Source organism: Cricetulus griseus, chromosome X (genome assembly GCF_003668045.3).
Source record: "Cricetulus griseus strain 17A/GY chromosome X, alternate assembly CriGri-PICRH-1.0, whole genome shotgun sequence".
Taxonomy (NCBI): domain Eukaryota; kingdom Metazoa; phylum Chordata; class Mammalia; order Rodentia; family Cricetidae; genus Cricetulus; species Cricetulus griseus.
In genome coordinates, this window is record NC_048604.1 from 30,183,896 (window position 1) to 30,209,184 (window position 25,289).

General features: G+C 41.9%; 1 pseudogene; it reads left to right on the forward strand.

The window, feature by feature from the left end:
• The first annotated feature begins 10,533 nt into the window (after nucleotides 1–10,533).
• Nucleotides 10,534–11,561, forward strand: LOC100770807 (annotated as a pseudogene).
• The last annotated feature ends 13,728 nt before the right edge of the window (nucleotides 11,562–25,289 follow it).

A 25,289-nucleotide genomic window follows, 5' to 3' on the forward strand; every position in this document is an offset into this window, starting at 1 on the left:
GGTTAATGCCAGCTAATCTCCCCACCTCTAAAACATTCAAGAATTTTATGTATATACAAAAATACATTCTTTTAAGATTGGCTTTCTTACACAGAAAAATTCCTAAGAAATTCATGAGAATCATTAGGAACCTATACCCTATTATTCCCTTTTTTTGCTGTGAGCATTCCAAGGCTTGAATATATTAGTCTGTTTAATCATTAATCTGTCGAAGCAAACCAACAGTGCATGACTTATCCAGTTTCACTGTATTCTTGCCAACACTTGGTATTGCCACTATTTTATCATATCTTTTAAATATTTTTTGTTTTCTTTTGCTAAGATAAGGTTTTACTCTTTATCTACACAGCCCAGGCTTCTCTAAAAGTTATATCCATCCTCCTGCCTTAGCCTCCCAAGGCTGGAATTAGAGCCACCACACCCAGCATATTTTTAATCATTTTGATAGGTATGTAATGATGTCTCCTTGGTTTTGCATCAAATTTCCTTGATGGCTAATGATACTGACAATCTCGTCCTGTATTGGTTATTGTTTGTACATCTTCTTTGAAGAAATAGCTGTTCAGACTTTTATCTGTTCCTTATTGGACAGTTAAGTCCTTTGCTGGAGGTGTGGTTTAAAAATGTTTTTGTCTGCCTGCAGTTTGTCTCTTGCTTTTAAAAAAAATGCACTTAATGTTTTATTAGCATACAAAGGAACAGACTGTTCTGTGATGTTTTCATACCTATTTAGTTTTACCTGACACTCCCCCTCACTTCTCTCCCACATCTCCTTGCCCTTACTCTCTGCTCGAACCCTTCTGATCTCAGTATTCCCTTTCCACTTTTGTACCACTATGTCCTATTACCCTCTCTGCCCCCTGCCTTAAAGCTTCTGTGCTCTCTCTCATGGCTCTCTTTCCGGTTTCCTGACCTCTACCAGACTCACTCACATAACAGGCCTTTCGATATGGTGAATCTTTTTTAAAATTTTGATTGAGTCCAATTTTTTTTAATTTGTGGAGCATGATGTTAATGTTAAACCTAAGAACTCTTTTCTAATTTTTCTCCTATGGGTTTTCAAAAAAGATTTACAGTTTAATGTCCTACACTGAAGAATCTCCAGTCATGTCTGCAATCCATTCTGACTTAAGTTTGAATAAGTTGAACGATCAAAGTTGACTTGTTTTGCATCTGGGTGGCAGCTGCTTCTGTACTACTTGTTTTAAAGGCTATCCTTTATGTAGAGCTTGTTTGGAGGTTCTGGCAGGGAGCTCAGCTGCTTGTATACCTACTTAACCAAAGAGCAGTCCTCCTCAATTCAGGGAAGGGTGTCCTTTTCAACTAGGTGTGGAGAGAGGTCTGGCACAGGGGAAATGTTAGGGGATCCACAGGGATGACCCCAACTAAGAATCCAGGAAGTGGTGGAGAAGACAGCCATTGATGCCCTTCCCCTATAATGAGATTGGTGTCTACCTTGGTTACCATTCCTAGAGCTTTCATCCAGTAGCTGATCGAAGCAGAAACAGGCACCCACAGTGAAAAACTGAACCATGCTCCTGGAATCCAGTTGTGGAGAAGGAGGAGGGATGAGGAAAGGAGCCAAGATGGTGCTGCAGAAACAGTTGACCTGACCTAGTGAAAGCATGGAGACCCTAGTCATAAAGCTGGGGAAACAGCATTGGAACAAACCAAGCCCTCTGAATGTGGGTGCCAGCTAGGAGGTCAAGACAGTCTATGGGACCTCTAACAGTGGAGCCAGTCTTTAACCCTAGAGCACAAATGGACTTTGGGAGCCCATTTCCTATGGAGGGATACTATTGCAGCCCAGTTACAGCAAGGAGAGCCTAGGCCCTCCCCAAAATGATATGACAGACTTTGAAGGTCCCTGGTGGAGGGCCTCACTATCCCTGGGGAGGAGTTGGGGGAGGAGTTGAGGGGGATTGGTGGGGAACATGGGAGGATGGGAGGGTGAGGAAATGGGGGATGGATATGTAAATATGAGTAGTAATTAAAGAGTTTAAATTTATAAAAATAAATATGGGTAATAGGAATTACCTGAAACATCCTTCTCTATGTCCCTAAATATTATTTATATCTTATTTTTCTTTGCTAAGAGTTTCTATTTGGCTGGGCATTGGTGGCACAAGCCTTTAATCCCAGCACTTGGGAGGCAGAGGCAGATGGATCTCTGTGAGTTCGAGGCCAGCCTGGTCTCCAGAGCGAGTGCCAGGATAGTCTCCAAAGCTACACAGAGAAACCCTGTCTGAAAAACAAAAAAGATTTTCTATTTGTTTTAATGGATTTTAAATTTTTATTTAAGTAGTTTTCTAATTGCTACTTTAAAGCCCTCATCCAATAATTCTACCATCCAATTAATCATGGTTTAGCATTAGTTGATCATCTTAAGTGATTTTTATTGACTTCTGGATGTGATGACTAATTAGGAGATTCTGATTCCCAATAAAAAAACTTCAGCTTAGCAGGCAAGTACTTCACCTAGGATTACTGCACAGGTCCAGGCTTGCTTTTATTGGCTGTGATTCAGTGACAATTTACTTTTAGAGGCACCATCTTGCTATTTTTGGTCAGCTTGATTAATGTGATGTGGTGTCAACTGGTTCCTGCTGGTGCTGTCTGAGGAATTAGAGTTTTCCAGGGCTCTATGTGCGTCGGGAGGTGGGGGTTGTAGAGGTCTCTTGTCTCTGCTCATATTGGTGAGATTATCCTCACCTATGCTACCTGCACTTTTGATATGTATAAGGGAAAGACAAGCACCTCAAGAGCATGGTGGCAAAAGGGCTTTCTGGGCCAGGCTACTTAGGATGGTATTTCTTCTTAAAGGTTTCCTTGTTTGTACAGTTTCTTTAGGACAAGTAGGAGGAATCTCCTCCAGTGTTATGAAAAACAAAGCCAGTTATCTTGGCTAATTGTCAGTGGAGATCCCTGCTAGACCTCCTTTGCTGGAGCTGCCATGCTTGCCTAGTATTGTAGCCAGGAATCCCATACAATTCAGAAGAAAGAGTCTATCTAATCCATGTTCTGTTGTTAGGCCGGAACCTGGGAAATACTGGCTTAAGCCCTTCATCTTTAGGTTAGGGAATGATAAGGTTTCCTGTTACGATAGGGATCATCTGATCTTGGAGATCCTAACCACTCTGCCTTCCCCTTTCCAGTTTTCAAAATGTTTCTTTCATCATCTCTTGCATTACTTCCTGGGTTTATGGTTGTGCACGGCAGGAAGAAGCAGAGGAAAATGAGTCTACACCATCTTATTTGGACTGGAAATGGAGGGCTAATTTTGTATTGGTTTCTGCTGCTGAGTCTCCAATGGATGACTCATACTTTGAAGTGTCACCATTTCATAGGCATGAATAAGCTCAGGACATTTTGCTTTGGTTAATATAGCAATCTTCCAGGAGTAGGTGGTTCTGCACACATGAGTTCCTGTGTGCATGCACTTTTGAGAAGAAATCCTAGAAGAGCTTGGCCTTGAAATAACTGTAAAACAATGGGAAAATACTGACAAGACACTGAATTAAATGCTAATTTGCTTTACCTATGACATCCTTTTGGTAGTATGTTCAAAGAATCACCATATTTTTTAACATCATGGAAGTTTTATTTAGATGTGTATTTTGAATTATCAATACAGATGCCAAATTACTACACAAAACATCCACAGGAACTTTTTCCATTTTTTGAATTGTTCACAAACATTTCCTACATAATTCAACACACAACAGATAAATGGTACATCTTTTTTCTTTCATTGTGCATACAATGGAAAAACAAGTATATATATTTTTACAGAGTTCAACTAACAAGACACTAGCAGGTTGACAGTTTGTCTATAGGTGATAAATTATCTAACAAAAATAACCAGGATTTACTTAGCATCAACCACTTCCATAAACAAGTGTAAACGTTATTCTGATTAGTAAAGCTCATTACCCATCAGGCTTCTGGCGTAGACTTAAGATGGTTAACTCTTCTAATATTGCTCCCCACCTTAGTTCTCCACAACTAACATAGAAAACTATTGAAAAGTAATGCCAAACATTTGCAAATCAAACAAAATCCCAAGCTTATTATAAGCATGACTATGTGATGGAAATCTATCAGGCCATTAGAAACCACCCAGTCTGAAATTGCCAGTGTGTTTGCCTATGTCCAAGAGGTGCACTCATATCCAACAGAAGAGCTGAAAATCAAAATTAGTGTTTAGTTTAGGGGTTGGCTAGAAAATTCAACCACCATTTGAAAATTGTAAAAAAGAAAGACCACCAAAAATAGATTCACTTAATTTATTTTAAAAACATAAAACGTTTCTTATAAAGGAGCGTTACATTCTGCACACTGCTCTGAACAAATGCCAGAGACATGTGGACTATTACTTTCCTCCCTGTCCCACCCCCCAATGTTACAGTGACCACAAAGCAAGGTGTTCACAATAATTACACGGGGGGATTTTTTTAAAACCACCAACAATGAACAAAAAATAAAATTCACTCACTCTGCTGCTGTTTCATCACCATATTTTTAGGAGTCAGAACAACCAACTCTTGATATTTCTGGACAGGCTTGAAACAGATAAGATTTTAAGACATTCTCTTACCTTTATATATAAAGTCTTGGAATATCAGTACATGAAATACTATGTGAAGCACTAGTCCTCAAAGAAAATGAGATGTCCTTAAAGAAGAGTGCCTTAGCAGGCTGTGCAATGGTCTCCAAAAACTGGCCATGCCCTAATTCATGGGATTATATTGCCTCACGGGAAACAAAGAATTTACATAAGAGTCTTTAAATTGAAGAAGCCTAATCTAATTACAGATTCCCTATCAAAGACAGGCAGGAGGGTCAAAGTGCTCTAAAACTATATGACTTAGGTATCTGAAAGGCAGAAAGGCAGCTGTGAAGATGCTGTACTTCTGCCTTTGGAGATCCATGAGACAAATCTAGGAGAAAAGACATAGCTGAGTTAGGATTTCTGACTTTCATATTTCTATGATAATATATTTGTGATGTGTTAAGGAGCTACCTTTGGAGTCATTTGTTATAGCAGCAATGAGAAATGAATATACTCACATGATGGAGGCAGTTGGAGGTCAGAGGGAGCTGAAGTTTAGAAGGACATTCATCTGTGCTCTACAAAGACAGTAAGATATGACAGTAAGCATGTCTAACTTGAGGCCTGTGGACTGTGTGTGTCCCAGGAGAGCTACAAATGGAACCCAACAGAGAAGCTTCCTTCTGGAGAAGATGGGAGAAAATACAGAGACTCACAACTACACAATGTGCAGAGAGTGAGAGACCAAGGGGTATTCATTCCTAAACAGGATCTCTCCGTCAAATCCCTCCCTTCAGAGCTCAGGGAACACAGCAGAAAAGGAAGTGGAAAGAGTGGAAGAGTCGTCAGGGGATGGAAGACACAAAGGAAACAAGGCCTTCTAAACACAACAGCGCTGCTGCACGTGTGAACTCACAGGCACTGTGCACAGGGCCTGCGTGGATCTGTGCTGGATGAGCTCCCAGCACTAAGAGGGAAAGTGGATGCATGTGCCATCCCTAACCCAGAAGCTATCTTCAACTGATAAGTACACCTAAAGAAAACTCCGTTGGAGTCTCACTGGGTGTACAAACCACACTTAAAGGCAGGCCTCATGCCCAGTAGTAGATGCCAACACTAGACAAATTTAAAGGTATTTTTGGAGGTTGTTTTCTTTTCTCATTAAGTCTTTTGCTTACATATTATGATTTCTGGTTTTATGGGATTTCTCTCTCTCCTCTCTCTCTCTCTCTCTCTCTCTCTCTCTCTCTCTCTCTGTGTGTGTGTGTGTGTGTGTGTGTGTGTGTGTTGTGTGTGTGTGTGTGTGTGTGTGTGTGTGCTCTTTCTTTGGCCCTCTTTGCATTATGCTATTCTGGTTTGTTTCTTTTTATATTATCTTATTTTATTTTATCATCATCATTATTATTTCTTTTTAGATTCCTGTTTGTCTCCTAATGGGAGACAGAAAGGAAGGGTGTGGGTTTTGGGGGTGTGGATCTAGGAGGAGTTGAAGGAGGGGAAACCATAACTGGGATGTATTGTATGAAAAACAATCTATCTTTATTTAAAATTTTTAAAGATACTTAAAAATTAAGAGGGAATTTTTGGCCAGTTTTTGGTAACTCAATTACATGGTTCTCAAGCATAAACACTGAAGATGTTCTGTCACAGTGTCAAAATGTTGGACATGCCTGCCTAGATCATTGCTGTCCAACAGAACTTTCTGTGACGAGATTGAAAATGTTCTACATTTTTAGTCTCCAATATGGCACTCACTAGCCTTGTGTGATTAATAGACATTTGAATGTGGCTAAAATAGCTGAGGAAGTAAATTTTCATTTTATTTATTATTAATTTATATTTAAAATTGTTAACATGCATGTAGCCTGTAGTTACTATGTTGGATATGGCACACTTCTAATGTTGCTGGTGGGAGCACCAACTTGTACAGCACTGTGGAAATCTGTATGGCTACTCCTCAAGAAAATGGGAATGAGTCTACCACAAGATCCAGCAATTCCATTCCTAGGCATAGACACAAAAGAAGCACATTCATATAACAAGGACATATGTTCAACCATGTTCATAGCAGCATTATTTGTAATAGCCAGAAACTGGAAGCAGCCTAGATGCCCCTCAACCGAAGAATGGATAGAGAAATTGTGGTACATTTACACAATGGAGAACTACTCAGCAGAAAAACCAGTGGCATCTTGAAATTTGCAGGAAAATGGATGGATCTAGAAGAAACCATTCTGAGCAAGGTAACCCAATCTCAAAAAGACAAACATGATATGTACTCACTCATATATGGACCTGCTATATGATACATAGTAGTGACCATGCTTTATCAGAGCTGTTTTTAATGATGTTGCTCAGAATGGTTTCCTCCCAGATGATGATTGAGAAGCTAATTTAAAAAAATGGTGTCAAGTACCACAAGAGTAACAGAAAAAAAAAATTATGGATGAACTGAACCCAAATGTACTCATTAAATTCTTCAAAATATGAGAATTAGCTTGTTCAAAAAACCTACACAACATTATTGCAGAAAATCACCAGTGCTTCACTGGAAATTAGGTTTTCTGGCCTCTACTCTAACTACAAACCTAGGGTAGAGAAAAGAAATATATGGAGCTTATAAAATTACTGTCATAAAAACCTGAGTAATGTTTCATAGGAGATGCATAGAATTCATCCTGGACAAACATCTGTGTGTTAGAAGAACCAAGAACACAATTATATAGGCCTTTGACACCATAAAGAATAAGCTAATTGTTGAAGGACATAGCTTTTCCAGAATCTGAGACGTGCTTAATAATTCAAGACATATTCCTACACATCTCAGTGTCCAGGGTAAAAGTAGATGATCATACTAGTCCCTTGAGTCACAGGACAAAATTATATAATATTATGAATCATCCGTTTATACTCAGAGCAGTGAATAATAGTTTAAAAACACTCAAGAGGAGAAATGGGTAGATGGATAAAATTGAAAGCTATCTTTCTACTTTCATATGAAACCTCTTCTTCTAGCGTTCCACCTGTATACTCCAGCTCCTGGCCACCATCACATACTAACACAGTCACCAGGTTGATGACTTGAACCAAATACTTCTTACCATTACCATCAATAACCTCATTTTATCCCTCTGCCTTACCTTCCCCACAACTTCTGGATCTGGAGAAATTGAAGCATTCACTACCCTGCTGAGTCCTGATGGAAGAAATAAAACAATGATATATTAAGGAGGATCTTGAAAAGCATAGTCCGTCAGGAACCCGCATAGTAGTTAAACAGCCTGTGTATGCTCTATGAAAACAATTCAAGATGCATTAAAGAACAAAGCAAGTGATCACATTTCCTAGGATGACTAGCGTAAACAAGTAATGGGAGGTGGCTCAGTCCCTAAAGTGCTTGCCACACAAACATGAGCCCCTGAATTTGATCTGCAGCAAAGCATAATGCTACATGCTTATAATACCAGCACTAGGGAGGCAAAGGCAGTGTGTTCCCAGGGATCCCTGGACAGCCAGTCTAGCCTAATCACTGAGACTCAGGACCCAGTGAGAGAAGCTGTCTCAGAAAACAAGGTTAACAGGATATAAGTAGCAACATCTGAGGTTGTCCTTTGGCCTACACAAATACACACACAATACATGCACTCATGCATGCACACACATACATACAAGCACACGCACATACACATAACAAACACTTGAGTATACATATGCATACCCAAAGACAGTAACAAATGTTGATGAGAAGGTAAAGAAATTAGAACTTTAATGAATTAGTGCATAATGGTTCCTCGACTTTGAAAAACAGTTTACCAGTTCTTCATATTGTCTAATATAGAGCTGCACAACCCAACAGTTCTACTGCTAATGAAATGTTCAGGAAATATGAAAACATGTAGCTCACAAAAGCTTAGCACATATACACCAATGCTATTTTATAACAGTGCGTATGTGAAAATGACCACCAGCTGAAGAATGGACAGCCAAACATGGTAATACAGTGTGTATGTGTGACGGCAAAGAGAGGGAAGGAGAGAGGGGGAGAGAGAAATAATATTATTCAGCCATAAAAACAATGAAGTTCTAGTTTGGACTATAAACCTTGAAAGTATGGTACAAAGTGAAATAAGAGAGTCAGAAAATAACACACAATGGCACACTATAATCCAGGTATACTTAGGAGATGGAGGCAGGAGGATCGTGAATTTGAAACCAGCCCTGGGCTACATAATTAGTTTTGGACCATCCTGAACTGTATAGCAACACCGGTGTTTTTAAAAAAACAAACGGCAAAAATCCAGAAGAAAAGCATCAATAAGGACAGAAAGTAGATTAGTAGCTGCTTAGTGTTAGGCTGGGAAGAAGTCTTTGGGGGCACTAGATAATGTGTACAAGTTTCTTTTTTAGCTGATGAAAGTGTTTGTGCCATGGCTATATTTGCACATATTCATGAATATGTTAAAACAATCCAACTATACCCTTTAAATGTGTGAATTGTAATATGTGAATTACACCTCAATAAAGCTGTTTTTGAAAGCAAGTGTCTGAATAATGCATATTGTAGGAGCTCGTTTATATAAAAACCACAAGTACATATGCATGTAATATAAACATTTGTCGGTGTATGCAAATATATAGAACATGATTTGGAAGGAAAGCTACCCATCTGTTAGCACTGGTTACTTCTGGAGAGGGAAGTGGTATTGCCTTCTGTAGCATCCTTCTTTCTCTTCCTCCTACTCTCCTTGTTCACCCAAGTTTCTTCGCAGGCATTCCTTCCTCCATTTACTCCTTTAGAAGCCATATTTGATTCTCCTGGCTCTCACCAAACCTCATCTACATTCTGACTCATTCATTCAGCAAACATCCATTAAAAACCTACTAGGCACTGTGCTAGATGTTGCATATGTAACAGGAGCAAAGAATGTAGCTTGATGCTATAGTTCCTCTCAGGCATGTGTGTGAGGCTCTGGACCAAAGTCTGGAAGAAAGGGATGAGAGGAAGTCAAGAGAGACTGGATTTAGGACCTATTAAGTTCAAGATGTGTATTGGTCATCCGAATGAAGATCCTAAGTAGATAGCTGGCTATAGAAATCGAAACTTCAGGTAGAAGGTTAGGGCTAGACATGGAAGTTTAGGGACTGAACATTTTTTTAAAACCCTGCAAATAGATGACCTAAGATGAAAGTAGAGCCTGAATGAGAGGCCTGGTACAGAACTGTGAAATCTCTCCTATTTCGACTTCAGTCTTATTCTATTTGTCATAGGAGTTCTAGAAACACATGCCAAAGTGCCTTGGCCTGACATGCCCCAAAGTGACTTTACGCCCTTGTCTCCGAAACTGTTCCTTTCCCTTCATTTTCTATTACTAACTCAATAATATTTTCAGGTTTATTTTACATTGTTCCATCTCCATGAAAGTTAGTTCATAACACCAGCATCTCATCATTGCTTCATGACAATAATCACATAGCTACAATTATTATTATCAGTTTGTCTCTGGATTAATACAATGGCTTCCTACCTGATGTTCTTAGTTCCAGCCTTGCCCAATGCTGTCCTCAGAGTCATCCTTCTAAAATGCCTAGGTCTTAGTACTACCCTACTTAAAATCCTTCAGTGAGCTAGGCACAGTGACTGATAAAAAAATTTGTAACCCCAGGATTTAGGAAGTTGATGCGGGAGGGTAAAGAGTTGAAAATCATCCTTAGCTACACAGCAAATTTGAAGTTGGCTTGCTCTGCATGAGAGCCTGTCCAAAATCAAGAACAACAAATGCTTTGTTGGTTTCACAATACTCAAGTAAAACACAAATTCTTTAGTATTTGATGAGATCTTTCAAGTACTGCTTCCTGCTGACCTCTCCAACCTCAGCTTCTGCCTACATCCTTCCCCTTGCACAGTAGACAACCCAATTCATCAATTACTATTTAGTCCTTTGGAGTCAACCATTATTCATACTTGCAGACATTCACCCGCAATGCAGTCCCACCATATCTTATTTTCCTCCACTTACAGAAAATGTCTAGACTGTCCTCCAGCCAACGTCCCTTCGACGTTCTCACGTACTTCCATCTTTACTGTCTGTAACACTTCACAGTATTTTCATGTTTACGCCTCTTTTTTCCAGTATTAGCTTAATGACGACAAGGAGAGCACTTACGGTTATCTGGCACCTAATATAGTACACAGTATTCATACATCCAACATGTAACAACTATGTACCAGTTCCAAGTCCTTCTCTAAGTGCTTTACAAATATTCATCCCATCCACGGTGGAGGTTAGTGTGGATGCTGGGCACAGAGCTGTCATCTTTGACCGATTCTGTAGAGTACAGGGCTTTGTGGTAGGGGAAAGGACTCACTTTCTCATCCCTTGGGTACAGAAACCTATTATCTTTGACTACTGCTCATGACCATGGAATGTACCAGTCATCACTGGTAGCAAAGATTTGCAGAACGTCAACATCACACTACACATCCTCTTGCGGCCAGTGGCTAACCAGCTTCCTCGTATCTACACCAGCATCGGTGAGGACTGTGATGAGCGGGTGCTGCCATCCGTCACCACAGAGATCCTCAAGTCAGTGATGGCTCGCTTTGACGCTGGAGAATTGATCACGCAGCAAGAGATGGTCTCCAGGCAGGTGGGCGATGACCTCATAGAGAGAGCAGTGATTTTGGGCTCATCCTGGATGACGTGTCCCTGACACATCTGACCTTCGGGAAGGAGTCCACAGAAGAAGTGGAAGCCAAACAGGTGTCTCAGTAGGAAGTGGAGAGGGCCAGATTTGTGGTGGAAAAGGCTGAGGAGCAGAAGAAGGCAGCCATCATCTCTGAGGAGGGTGACTCCAAGGCAGCTGAGCTGATCTGGCCACTGCAGGTGATGGCCTGATTGAGCTGTGCAAGCTGGAATCTGCAGAGGACATTGCTTACCAGCTCTCGAACTCTGGGAACATCACCTATCTGCCAGCAGGGCAGTCGGTTCTCCTCCAGCTTCCCCAGTGAGGCCTCCCCTGTTTGCACCTTCTCAGGCTAACCAGGCTGTGGTCTCCATCATTCTGAATGAGTGAATACACTTTCCTTCTGCCCCATCCCAGAAATCACTGTGAAATTTCATGATTGGCTTAACATGAAGGAAACAAAAGCAAAATCACTTCAGATCTCTAATTATCAAATGAAGCTTTTGTTGTTCCACTTTTTTTTTTTAACCCACTTTCATATCCAGAATTGCCAAGTGCTTACGCAGACTGGCTTTGAGCCTTTTGGAGCCTGGCCTTCCACCCTAGGCACTGACAATTGGCAGAAGAAAGGCAGGGAAGTGTGTGTGGTGGCTGGTAGCACAGCTGGCACCTGAGTAGACCTATAGCCTCCATCCTGTCATATATGGAAGATTTGAGGACCGTGGCACACACAGTTGAACTAAAAAGGCACGCCCTCAATTTTTCCAGCCATTTGAACCTACACAGACACAGCTGGGGAGGGCCAGAGGAAGTGGTCTATCTTAACTGTAGGGCCTGTTCCCGTTAACTGTGACCAGCGGAAGCAGGTGTGTGTGAACAGGGCATGAACTGAAGAATCTGCCCATCAAGGTAGGTGGGCCTAATTATGCTGCCCCCACCAGAGTCCTAAAACTGGGATGGACTTGAGAGAGGCCTGGACTGAGATGTGAGTCTGGTTGAAGACTTCCTTTCCACTCCCCACATTGGTCCTCTCAAATACCCAATGGGATTCCAGCTTGAAGGATTGCATCCTGCCCGGGCTCAGCACACCTGCCAAGGACATGTGCATCTGCCTTCCCGCTCACTCTAAAAGATTGCCCTTCCTTCCCAAGGGCCGTGGGCCAGTGTTCCAAAGGAAGCAATCAAGGGAAGAAAACACAATTGTAAGTTGCTGTCAATAAATGACACCCAGACCTTAAAAAAAATATTCATCCACTTAATCTTTACAATAACTCCATGAAGTATATACTTTTGTTACGCCCAGTTGATGAATAAAAAAAGAGATGCTATGTAAGGTGTTCAAGCTTACACAGCTAGTAAATAGGGCTTAAAAGCTCAATGTATGCATCATCAGTCTGTCAATAAAGAGACATAAAATGCAACCAAGCTTGGTGTTAACTGGCCTGTGATCTAGCACTCAGTAGGTATATTCGGAATAATCAGGAGTTCAGTGTCATCCTTGGCCTGTGAATTCTTAGCCAGCTTAGGATATGTAAGACCTTGTCTGAAAAACACAGCCTGTTCAATAAATAGGAAATGAGGAAGATGAAGCATGCAATTTTTTCATGGTAATATTCTGACTTTGGAATTTCATCTTTTCTTTAATTTCAAAATCTCATTTGTTTCAGACTTCTGAACACAATAAGACTGCAAAAAAAGAACAACATCCTTTGTTAATGGAACTCAGGGAGAGCCAATGTCTATTCTCATACCCATGGCACCAACAAGATGGGCTGATTTATTGATGTTCAGTGACTACAGAAAATAAGATGGGATTAAAAATTCTAACATCAAAATTCATAACAGTAACCATTTCTAGAGAGCTGCATTAATGCCAGGCATTTTTATAAGAGTTTTATGTGAATTATCAGATTTAATCTTTCCCACAGACTTGTGATATAGGCAATGTTATTATCTCCTTTTTGAAGGGGAAAATGTTCTCGAAGGCATTGGGTGCTTGTCCAAGGTTTTGGAGTTAGTAAGAGTCCAAGTAGGATTTATGCTAGGTACTTCCTAACTGCAGACTGGTTTTCACCAGTACTATCACCTGAGACTCTAGAGCTGTACTACACCAAGGAGAGCTACTAGCTACATTTGGCTAGGTAAATTTAATGCCTCACTCACACTAACTAATGAATCCTCAGGTCTGTGTGCTCCATTTGGAATATCCATAGAGGTCAGGAAATTAGTAAGGCATTAATGGAGGGATTTCATTTTTTAAATTTCTTTTCTTAAAAAAATATTTTATCATGTTTTCTCCTCCTACAACTTCTCTCAGATCTTACCCACTCAGTTTCATGTTCTTTTTCCCTCTCCTTCCACATCTCAAAATCAAAACAAACAAAAACCCAGTAAGGCAAAAGTGCCCAAATTATAAAACAACAACAACAAAAAACCCACAGGAAAAAAATCCCCACAGAATTCATTGTGTTAGCCAACTACTCCCAGCATGGGTCCTGTCTGGAGTGTGGTTGATATACCCAGTGACACCCTTTTGGAGAAGCCTGGTCTTCCCATTGACAGCAGGTTTCAGCTTCGTGGGTAGGGGTATAAATTTGTGTCTAATTCCCCTTCTCAGTGCTATGCCTTTGTCTGGTTTGATTTTGTGCAGGTCTTGTGCATGCTGTTTCGGTTTCTATGGGTTCATATAAGTATCAGCCCTGTTACATCTGAAAGATAGTTTCCTTGAAGTCATCGACAACCTCTGACTCAAAAAGCTACTACCATTATTCTTTTAAAGAAGCATAGGAGCCAAATGACTCCTAATGACATATTACTATACCCATAGATCAGAGAAGCAGCTTCTTGCAGTATATGGTCGTTAACAGACAGCTGAATAACATGCAAAGAGTGAGAGACTTTAGAGCATTCAGTCATAAATGATATGTCTTCATCAAACCCATGGGAAAAGAAACAGAATATGGTGGTATTGAAAGATAAAGAGGATTTGTGGAACAGGAATGGTTAAATGGGATGTGGTGGTTAGAATGAGACTGGTCCCCATAGGCTCCTATGTTTGACTGTTTGGTCCTCAGTTAGTGGAACTGTTTGAGAAGAATTAGGAGGTGTGGATTTGTTGAATGAGGTGTGTCATTTGGGGTAGGGTTTGAGGTTTCAAAAACCCACAGCAGGCCCCGTGTGTCTCTCTCTCCCTTTCAGCCTGTTGCCTGAGGATCAGGATATAAAGCTCTCAGCTACTGCTCCAACACCATGCCCATCTGTTTCCTACCATGATGCCCATGTATTTACCCTCTAAAACTATAAGCAAGTCCCCAGATGAATAAGTTCTTACATAAGAGTTGCCTTGGTCATGGTGTATCTTCACAGCAATAGAACAGTAACTAACACACGGGGTAAGGGATGGAATGGTGGGCTAAAAAGGGGAACACAGTGATGGGTAAGTAACACACTCAAGATAATTTACAAAATATATGTGCACCTTCTACCATAGAATCTTCTTAAAATATATACATACAATAAAAGGAGGTTAAAAGTAGTTATCCTCTAATGGAGCAACAATGTCCCTGCTGGATACCACATGCAAAAAAATATATATATAAAAACATGCCAGGAATGGATATCCATTTTGGAGTTTCTAGCCAGTTAGATACCATAGATACCAAAACATCACAGGGCATTACCTAAGTTATTGGTTACTCTCCAGAACTTGACTGTAAGACCCCATTGCTGAAGAATCCACATATGTAAGTCACATAATACAAAGAAAGCAAGCTGGTACTCACCTGGAAGCCTTATCCTTAATGGCTATTTTTCATAATGGTGGAAGGTGCTATGTATGTGGCCAGAGGAGAAAAGCAATCACCAGTCTTACCCAGCTGTGAACCCTGAAAGCTACAGTAACAATCAGCCTGGCAAAACATGCTCACTGGTATAACAGGGGCATGAATCTCATGGGTGTAACCAACCATTTTCTTATTAGATTTAAGGCCCACTCTACAAGATGAAACCCATACCTGGAACTGTTATCAGGACCAAGAACCTGTGGCTAGGAGGGTCTTAGTCCCTAGGAGAGAAACCACTTCTATTGCTTTGTTAAAGAGGCATAGTTTTCAAGTTAATCCTAACGAATTGTTATACACAGATTAGCAAATCCCTCAAACTTTATCAAAGAAACTTCTTTTTGCATTAGATGGTGACAAACACAGGAACCTCCAACTGGTCCAAATGTGGAGAATGAGTGAGTGCAGAACACACTGGCCCCAATTGGACATCTACATCACACTCTTCCCTCCCAAGGCCCACAGATCATTTTGGGACAAGGAGCACAAGTATTATAAGAAACACTCAACTGAACTCTGGAATCCAGTTCAGAGAGGGAGGAGTGGTGAGCAAAGTGGTCAAGACCAGGCTGGAGAAACCCACAGAAACAACTGACATGAACAAGGGGGAGCTCATGGACCCCAGACTGATAGCTGGGAAACCAGCATAGAACTGATCAAGACCCCCTAAATGTGGATGTCAGTGAGGAGGCCTGGGCAATCTATGGGGCCTGTGGTAGTGGATCAGTATTTATCCCTAGCATAAGAATGGACTTTGGGAGCCCACTCCACTTAGAGGGATACTCTCTCAGTCTAGACACACGGGGGAGGACCTAGGCCCTGCTCCAAATGATATGACAGACTTTGAAGATTCCCCCATGGAAGGCCTCACCCTCCCTGGGGAGCAGAAAGGGGGTGATATAGGGGGCTGGTGAGAGCAGAGGAGGAGGGGAGAGAGAGGGAACTGGTATTGACATGTAAAACAAGCTTGTTTCTAATTTAAATTTAAAAAAAGGAATCAGAGGTGGAGGATGTTTACAAAGAAACTGTCTTCCAGACACAGTAGGGGAGTAGCACATAAGAACTCACAACAGTTAGGACAATATGCACCAGACCTGCATAAGCTCTAATCAAACGAAATCCCAGCATAGAAAGGAGAGATGAGCATAAAGTCCCACCAGCTATGGAACTGTTGGCAATTGATAGCTATTAGGAGAGGACAGGCCAGTCTTCTTAAAGGTACGACCCCTGGCAGACTCTCCATGCTCCAGTGGAAGACCACACATCCAAGAGTACATAGGCAGGAAAACTTACTTAATAGTTTTTTTTTTTTATAAAGACGATACACAGTTGATTGGGTAGGGAAGGGTGGATCTGAGAGGAGTTGGGGAAAGATGAATATGATCAAAATATGCTGTGCAAAATTCTTAAGAGCTAACTCAAAATGGGGGGGGGCAGCAGCAGGTGCTGGTGGCTTCTACACTACAGATCGCAGAGAGAGAAGGTTCACATCTTCACAAGATGGCTTATAGAACAATATGGCACTAGAGTGCACACTCTAGGACATGGTTGCCTATTAACTTCTTCAAGGTGCTAAAGCTTCCTTTCCCCTCTGCTAGTCTGCCTCTTCTCACTTTGGAGTATCAGGGAAATTTTGAGGTAGTCATAACTATAAGACGTTTAATCTTTGCTCCTTCATCAATTCCTCAACAATAACCCCCATTGTTTCACCACTGTGATCCCTCACTTTTGCTCCAGTTGCAATTCATCTGCCATGCCCTCTCTTCCGTTCTATGAATTCAGACATGGGGTGCCGCTCATCTGCATGTTTCAGCCAACTCAGAGAACACGTTGCAGTCTCAAGCACAAAAGGTCTCCTAGAATTAGATATTCCTGGCTGTTGCCTGCTGCCACACCCTGTTTTACCTCTTGATGCTTGCTTAGGTCTACAAAGGCACATCCACTCTTACCCTGGCCCACCTAGCTGAGAACAAACAGCTGATGAGTTGCAGCATCTTGTAACAACTCCAACATCTAGAGAACTTCAGAGCTAGGAAAAAAAATGACATGGAAAGTTTCCTGCATCCCATAATATCACCTCCAATGGTGATGAAATACCATAGTACTCTAGAAAGTGGCACATAATTTTCTCAATACACAGGGACAAGTAGGACAGAAAGGACACGAGGCATCCAGAGACAGGAGATATACCCATTTATCCTGGTCACGAAGATATGTACAGATTACTAAACCACTAGATAATCCAAAGGCATTCCGGAAGAAGCTCCCATGCCTGACTTCCAATTCTGGCAGATTTATTCCTCTATTGATCTGTTCCCAGACTAGTAATAAATGGACAGATATTTTCCAAGCTTCATCCAGATGTATCAAAACGAAGTTAGCAGTAGTGTGCAGACTGGGAAGTGTAATGACAACCTAGCATGATTACTAGCCCACTGAGCCTCTGAAGCCCAGGCATCTGGGAATTGTTTGTACAGGCTCTCCAAAGAATTCTGCCTGTTAGGGCACCTAAGAGTGAAACTGCCTAAAAATCTTCTTGCTCTTCTTGGATGTTCACATCAGAGAAGTATATGATGTCAACTCAAGGGTTTCCAGCTGGCTGTCTCTTACTTCCTAATGCTGTCAGTCACATGGTCCCATGTGGCCCAGATCAGAAACACTGTTTACTCCAAAACAGGCTTCTTCAGGAATACAGTGTATCACTTGGCAGTGAGATATAACAGGAAAGGGAAATCTGGAAAGGGCTCTGCCCTATCTCTGTGATGTTTGAGCCATGACAGCTCCCTAAACACAGCATTGTGATAGGGCAGTAAACAAGAGCATTCTGGTTTGGTCACACTTGAAGGGGTTCCTAGCAGTGTGAGAACAGAGTAATCCAGAACTAAAGGGCCAGAAGATGGGAGTCAATGCTTCAGCAATGAACTGTACTTGGGATCTGGGAAGATGGATCAGTGGGTGAGCACGCCTACTGCAAAAGCAGTCAGACGAGTTGAAATTCTCAGCACCCACAGAAAAGCTGAGCAATGGCGGCCCATGTTTGTAACCCTAACACCGGAGGAGAATAAGAGAGAGGGGGGCAAATCTCAGAAGCTTGCTAGTCAGCCAGCCATCCTAACTGAAATATCAAACGGGTTTAGCGAAAGGTCCTGTCCAAAAATAACATGGCAAATGGTAGAGTAAGACCTCTGCTGTTGTCTTCTGGCCTGCACATGCACACTCACCTGCTATACACCACACCACACCACACCACACCACACCACACCACACCACACCTACACGCATGCACACTATTGTATTTGGGGAAGATGTTATTGGTTTCTGGGATTGTTTTTCCTTAAAAAGAGTAAAGTAGGTCAACTTGCTCAAAGAACTGTGGCCAGGAGCTTGCATCCGAGAGGGAGTCTTTCACTGAGCCCTGCCGAGATGAACTAGGGAGAGATATGTCTCTCATTTCAGGGCCTTTGACTGAGGTCATGAAACCTTGGGAAAACGTAGGCTGCTGGTCCCTAGTGTATATTTCCTGAAGGCCCTAGGGAGTGGGTACAAGGGGGAGGCTCAATGTTTCAAAATCAGTATCTGAATGGTTGGCTTGTATGAGCCAGCAAGAACAGAACCGTTTCTGAGAAAACTGCCTAATTAGGCATTCAGAAGAAATGGACAAGGCTTGGGGCAACGTGACTGAATATGGACAGCACGGGGTGGGGGAGAACGTGCTAGAAGGCTGGGGAGCTGGGTTGCTTTCCTGAGTTCTCTTTTGCATCTCTGAGTGTCTTTATTCTGTATTTTTTCTATGGTTGCCATAGACTCTGCTCCATTTCCTTGTCTCATCTTTCCTCAAAAAGTCCAAGATTGGGGAAAGACTGACTGTAAACTGGCAGACGTTGGAGTAGCTAACTCTCATAGACCAGTATGAAACCAAGGATCCACTTTGGGCCAGGAGCCCTCCTGAATTAGTCGGGGTGGCTACCTAGCCAAAGCAAAAAGGAGGCCACCTCACCCCCAGTGTCCAGGCAGAGGTGATAGAGAGGTCACTGACAGTCCATCAATCAGAATTCTTGATACAGAACACATGGCTATGTGGCAGGCAGTGTGGGCTATAGAAATGGCAGCAGGCAATTCAAAGAGTAGCTGATTCTTGACCTATGCCACTAGTCTCTGCCTTTGCCAGCCTTTATTTTCTGAGAAGTGAAGATCAAAAACAAGGTAGACACTTTTCAAGTTTGCAGTTAGGAGCCATCACTCTTAGGACAAAAGTGAACTATTCTCTGTGTAGAGAAGACCAAGCCCAAGGAAAGCATTTTACTTTATTTGCTTCAAGACCTTTGACCCTGTTCTCATCCCCAAAATATCTGAGAGGAGGTACTGGCTTTACTTTCTAATTATAAATTAGGTGGCTATTGTATAAAATGAAGAGCATAAAGAAAAACATAAAGTAGACAATAAATCCCTATAACCCCATCACCTAAGGATCACTTCAATTGCCAGCATGGTGTTCTGGCCTGGCGCTGTGACTTATTCCCAGTGTGACACTGGTGAAATCAACCTTTCTGAGCTTCAGTTTTCTTACCTGGAAACTTAAAACAACTGAGACTCACAACTGACCGTCGTGCAGAGAGTAAGAGACTGTGGAATGCCCAACCCTAAATGGAACTCACAACTGCACCCGCTCCTCTCAAGGCTCGGGGATCGATGAGGAACAGAACTCAGAAACAATGTAAGTCAGAGGCAGTGGAAGACTACAGAGAAACAGCATTTTCAGGACACAGTGAGGCAACTGCACAAACACAGCAGTGTGCCAGCATGCACAAGACCTGTGTGATCCCAAACCACACCAAATCCTACCATGGAGATGAGAGGTGGCCACCAAATCCCACCCCTGACTGAGGAGCTGTGGGCAATTCTTAGCTGTTGGGAAAGGAAGAACCTGTTTTCTCTGAGAAGTAGCTCCTGAAAAATCAACTATGTTCCAATAGAAGGCCACATATTTAAGAATATTTGTGCAGCACAAATTGGCCTTGATGAGGGAAACAGGATACATAGTTGGATGGGAAGGGAAGTGGGTGCATTTGGAGGAGTTGGCGGAAGGAGTGTGAATATAACCAAATCGCATTGTACAAAACTCTCAAAGAATTTTTAAAGACGTAAAGCAAAACAAAAAAGCATAGTATTTACCTTAAGATGTTATTCAAGAATGAGGGCTGGGAGATATCTCAGGAGGGAACAGCACTTGCTCCTCTAGTAACAGGACTTGAGTTCAAGTCCTAAGCACTCTCAGAAAAAGCCAGGGATTATTGCCTACACCCCTGTAACCCTAGTGCAGGGGAGGGGGCTGAAGACAGGAGGAGTACTGGACTGGCTGACTGCCAATGCAGCTCGAGCTCCAGTGTCTCAAGGGAATAAGTGGACAGAGATAGAGCAGATCATCAGGCTCTACATTTTGCATGGGTGCCTGCACACATGCACACACACACACACACACACACACACACACACACACACACACACACACAGTGGATAGCTCCTTAGAAATGACATATAAAGTTGATTGTGGGCCTCTACATGCATGTGCATACATGTGTACCCTTATACCCATATGAACATGCACAAAAAGCTTATATGTCCTTAAATTTCTGCTTGTAGGGCATTAAATGCTAGTTCCTCCAGACTTTCACAGAAAGAGAATAATAATACTTTTTAAATGTTTTGTTGAGGGTCTGGTGCCATGGCCACTGTAGCATGGGTACAAGCATACCCACACACACACCCACACACAAAAAAATGTAATAAAATCACAATGGAATAAAAAAGTATCTGCCAAGGTGAAGGGCAAAAATGGTGTCTTGATCTCCTTTGCATGACCCTGTTTGCAGAGGATGCTAAACATCTACAGCCATGTTCGCCCAGATCCATAATAAAGCCTTCAAGAATTCTGAAGGGAAAATAGACAGGAGACATTTCCATAAGAATTTCTGAGTAGCTAATACAGTTCTTTTGCCAATTTTGGCTATAGAACATAACCTATAAAAATTTATGGAACTTAACTGAGAATTATAAATACCTTTATGGTTATCATCTCAGTCAAGAAATATGATGGGAAGATATGAAATTATAAAGGGAAAATGGGGACCATGAAAGAGGAAGAAATGCTGTTGAAGTTTTGCTTTTGCTTTTGAGTTTTGTGGGGAGAGGAGATTGTTTTTTGTTTTGTTTTCTAGACAGTGTCTTACTATGTAGTCCTAGCTGGCCTCAAATTCAGTATGTTGTCCTGGCTGGCCTTGAATTCACAGATACCTGCCAGCCTTTGCCTCCCGAGTGTTGGGATTAAAGCCATACCCAGCAGAAGAGGAGATTTTAAGGTAGGGGTGGAGAGAAGAGTAGAGAGAGTAACAAAAATGGGACATGAAATCAGAAGAGGGACTATTGAGAGGAAGAAGTGGAGAAGCAAAGGGAAGGGGAGAGGAACAAGGGAGGGATGGAGGGAAAGGATCCATAAGAAGAATGTCTACACTGCAAGAGCATAAAACCAAAGAAGGAGATGCCTTCAAATGCTCATTTTTAATATGGACAAAACCCATACATCCACACAATGTTTCCTATGTATTGGCAGAAGCCATTCTACCTAAAACTTCTCATATTGCTTTGGTTTGTTATATGTATCCCTTCCATTTTTAAATAGTGTCTCCAGACGGGCATATTGGCACTTTCCTGGAATCCTAGCACTTGGGAGACTGAAGTAAGAGCACTAAAAGTTCAAGGCCAGACTGAACTACACAGCAAAATCAAGGCCAGCTAAGGTACACAGAAAAATTCTGTTGCCAGAAAATAGCAACAAAAGAATTCACCAGAGATAATGGTGAAACAATGCTTCCAAGCTCAGTAGAATAATACTTGCCATTCAAACTTCAATGCCATGCCCAGAGTCATGGCATTGAATGGAGAAGTCTGAATTTTGAATTTTAACCCTTTTTCTCTTCTGCCTATTGGATAGGTCAGAGTTTGGTTGCAAATCACAGAATCCACTCTGACTAGTTTAAGTAGAAAAATAATTGAGGGACAGTATTAGACACCCCATGATCTATAGAGTCCTGTTGCAGTTTGCTTTCTATTGCTGGGATAAACACCACAACAACAAAAAAGGACTTGGTGGAGGAAAGGGTTTATTTCAGCTTATAGCGTATAGTCCATCATCCATGGAACTCAGAGCAGGAACTCAGGGCAGGAACCTGGAGTAGAGACCATAGAAGAATGCTGCTTGCTGGCTTGTTTAGTTTGGGTTGTTATAACTCCAGGACCACCTTCTCAGGGGTGACACCACCAATAGTGGGCTGGTCCCTCCCATACCAATCACTAATTAAGTAAATGTTCTCACAGAATTTCCCATGGGTAAATCTGTTAGAGACAACTCCTCAGCTGAGGCTCCTTCTTCTCAGGTGACTCCAACTTGTGTCAGCTTGACACAAAGAAAAGAAAAGAAAGGAAACGAAAAAGAAGAATAAAAAACCAGCAAAAACTCCCTTAAACCTGCAGCCTCCAAAGAGGCCATAAAAGGCACAAATATTCTATGGGTAAATCCTGGGTTCTGTCATTCCTCTGGAGAAGACACCAGCTCTCCATAATTCTTGTCTTCCAACTGGACTTTCCAAATTTCTAGGATGCCCCTTGTTACATTCTCCCTCATATCATCCCTGGCAACCATTGCTAAAGTGAAAGTCGGCTATGGAAATTCTTCCTGCTCTGGGTGGCACTTCTGTTTCCTGGTAGTTGCTGTTGTCTAGCATGTTGACATGTCCTGTGTTAGATAATGGAAAGCCAAAAACATTTTCTGGTCACTAGTTTGTTTGTTTGATTGTTTGCTTGTTTGTTTGTTTTGGTCTTTCTCAACTTCTTCAGCAGACAGTGTAAATAAACATTTGGGGGCCAGAGACCAGGCCACTACCTTTTAGTAATCAAATGAATTATTGATTATCTGCAGGAGTTTGTTAGCAAATACTTATTGAGTGGCTACTTGAAACGCGGCATAGTTAGAAGGAACTGGTGATATCACTGTGATCAAGACAGACAATGGTCTTTATGAACTTATACTCTAGTCAGCACAGTGACAAAAAAGTGAAAATAAATAACCATGGCTTTAGGCAAAGACAAGAGCAGGGGTCTGCTTAGATGGGGTGACCAAAAACAACAACAACAACAAAAGTTATCAACGAGGAGTCAGCAGAGGAAATAAAGCTCAAGAGCAGAGAAATAATCAGAACACTTTAGTAGTTACCGGAAGAAGAAATACCATACAAGGAGGAAAGGATCCTGTTCACTAGGTCTGGAAGTACAGCGCACACAAGCAGGGGAGTGCAGGGTTTCTCTTTTATTCCAAGTATGCTCAGAAACCACTAAAGGCGAGGAACATCCAGAAGTGTCATAATCTCATCCATGTGAAGGATCCTTCCAGATGACAAGTGAGGAAGACAAACAGAACACTTAGGAGCAAGTAGAGCAGATGAGAGATGGTGGAGGTAGGGAGAGTGTGAGCCGATCACGCCTGCTTCCTGCCTCTGGATCTGAAGCCACAGGCAGGCCTGTTGACTGTAAGACATAAGGAGAAGAGAAAGACAAATGGCAACGGCCAGGTCTCAGCTTGAGCAACAGAATGAGTGCTGCTCGCCATGGCTGAGACAGAGAAGAGCAAGGTAAGATGGGAGGACGATGATACAAGGTTAGATTAGAACATGCCAACGTGTCAAAATGCTTATGAAGACTGGACGGGGGGAGCAAACTGGAAGGTAAGTATGTCTTGAGCATTGGAGCACAGGTCAAGGTCTTGTGTTATCCCACGCTAAGGACTGTGTGAAGTGAAGTATTCTGAGAGTTTTGTTGAAAGGTTTAATACAAGCTGGTTGGACCTAGAGATACAGAATTATGAGTGCTCTGAGCTTAACCCTTGGGAATCCAGCACACTGAATAACCTTCATTCCAGTAATTGTTGCCCATCTTGATGTTTGATACAGAGCAACAACGCAAGGCATGCTAGCTTATCAGGGCTTCCTGGGGTCATGAGGTTCAGTCTGGAAAGGGCTCAGAAACTGGCAAACAGCCAGACTTTTCTGAGCCACTGTTCTAATAACATAGTTGCTCTTTGTGTGGCCCTGGATAAGACTTGGAGTCCTGTCCCTATCCAGCACATATACTTTCCTGCTGCCTTCGTCTTGAATCCTGTGCTGTTATGGGCTTTCGTGTGAGCAACGTCTTTTCTTAAGTAATGTGTTTTTATTTTTAATAGTTTGCAATTTCTTTCTTCTCTTTTTAATAAGTTTATTTAAATTCATTTTATGTGCATTAGTGTGATGGTGTCAGATCCCCCTGGTGAACTGGAATCATAGACAGTTGTGAGCTGCCATGTGGGTGCTGAGAATTGAACCTGTGTCCTCTGGAAGAGCAGCCATTGCTCTTAACCACTGAGCTATCTCTCCAGCCCAAGTATTGTGTGTCTTAGAGAATCACTCGACTTGTGGTGATTGGAGGGCTCAGAAAACAGTTCCTCCAGCCTAAGAACTTTACCTGTCGCTGAAAAAAGAAAGAAGCAAAATGGAGTTGCAGAGACAACATAGTACAGGCACTGAATAAGCATTCTTTTGTATACCTAAAAGACAGCTGGGTAACTGAGTGGTCCTCCAAAAATAAAAAAGAGAGAGAAAAACAGGAGAAGGAGATGGTGGTGGTTTTCTTGCTTGCTGAACTTAGCAGAAGAGATGGAGCTAGCCAGAGTGGAAGGATTGTGAATCGGAGGAGAAAGAAGGCTTGCCAGCTAAAACAAACAAATTGATATAGGCTGAAATACAGGAATACGCAGGGTTTATTTGTAGAGCACTGTCCTTTGAGTCTCCCTGCTCCACAATGGCTGACTCCTTTTGCCACACAGTGGACATTTACTGCTCTACCACTACCCAGTAAGTTTGTCCAAGTTCAATGGCACATCCTTTTCTATCTCTCCCCTGCTTTTCCAGGACAGTGCTAATGGAGGGACAGCACATTCCCTGCTCCCCGCCAGGACACTTGCAAGAGAGTAAGTGGAAATGTCTGGTCACCAATCTGACTGTACTGATGATGGTTAACTTGGACGTTCTCCCTGTGATTTGGTGTTTAAAATTCCAGATGGGACGACAGTAACTTTACTAAGCCCGAATTCCATATGTCAACTCCAAAATAAAAACCCACAGATCTCT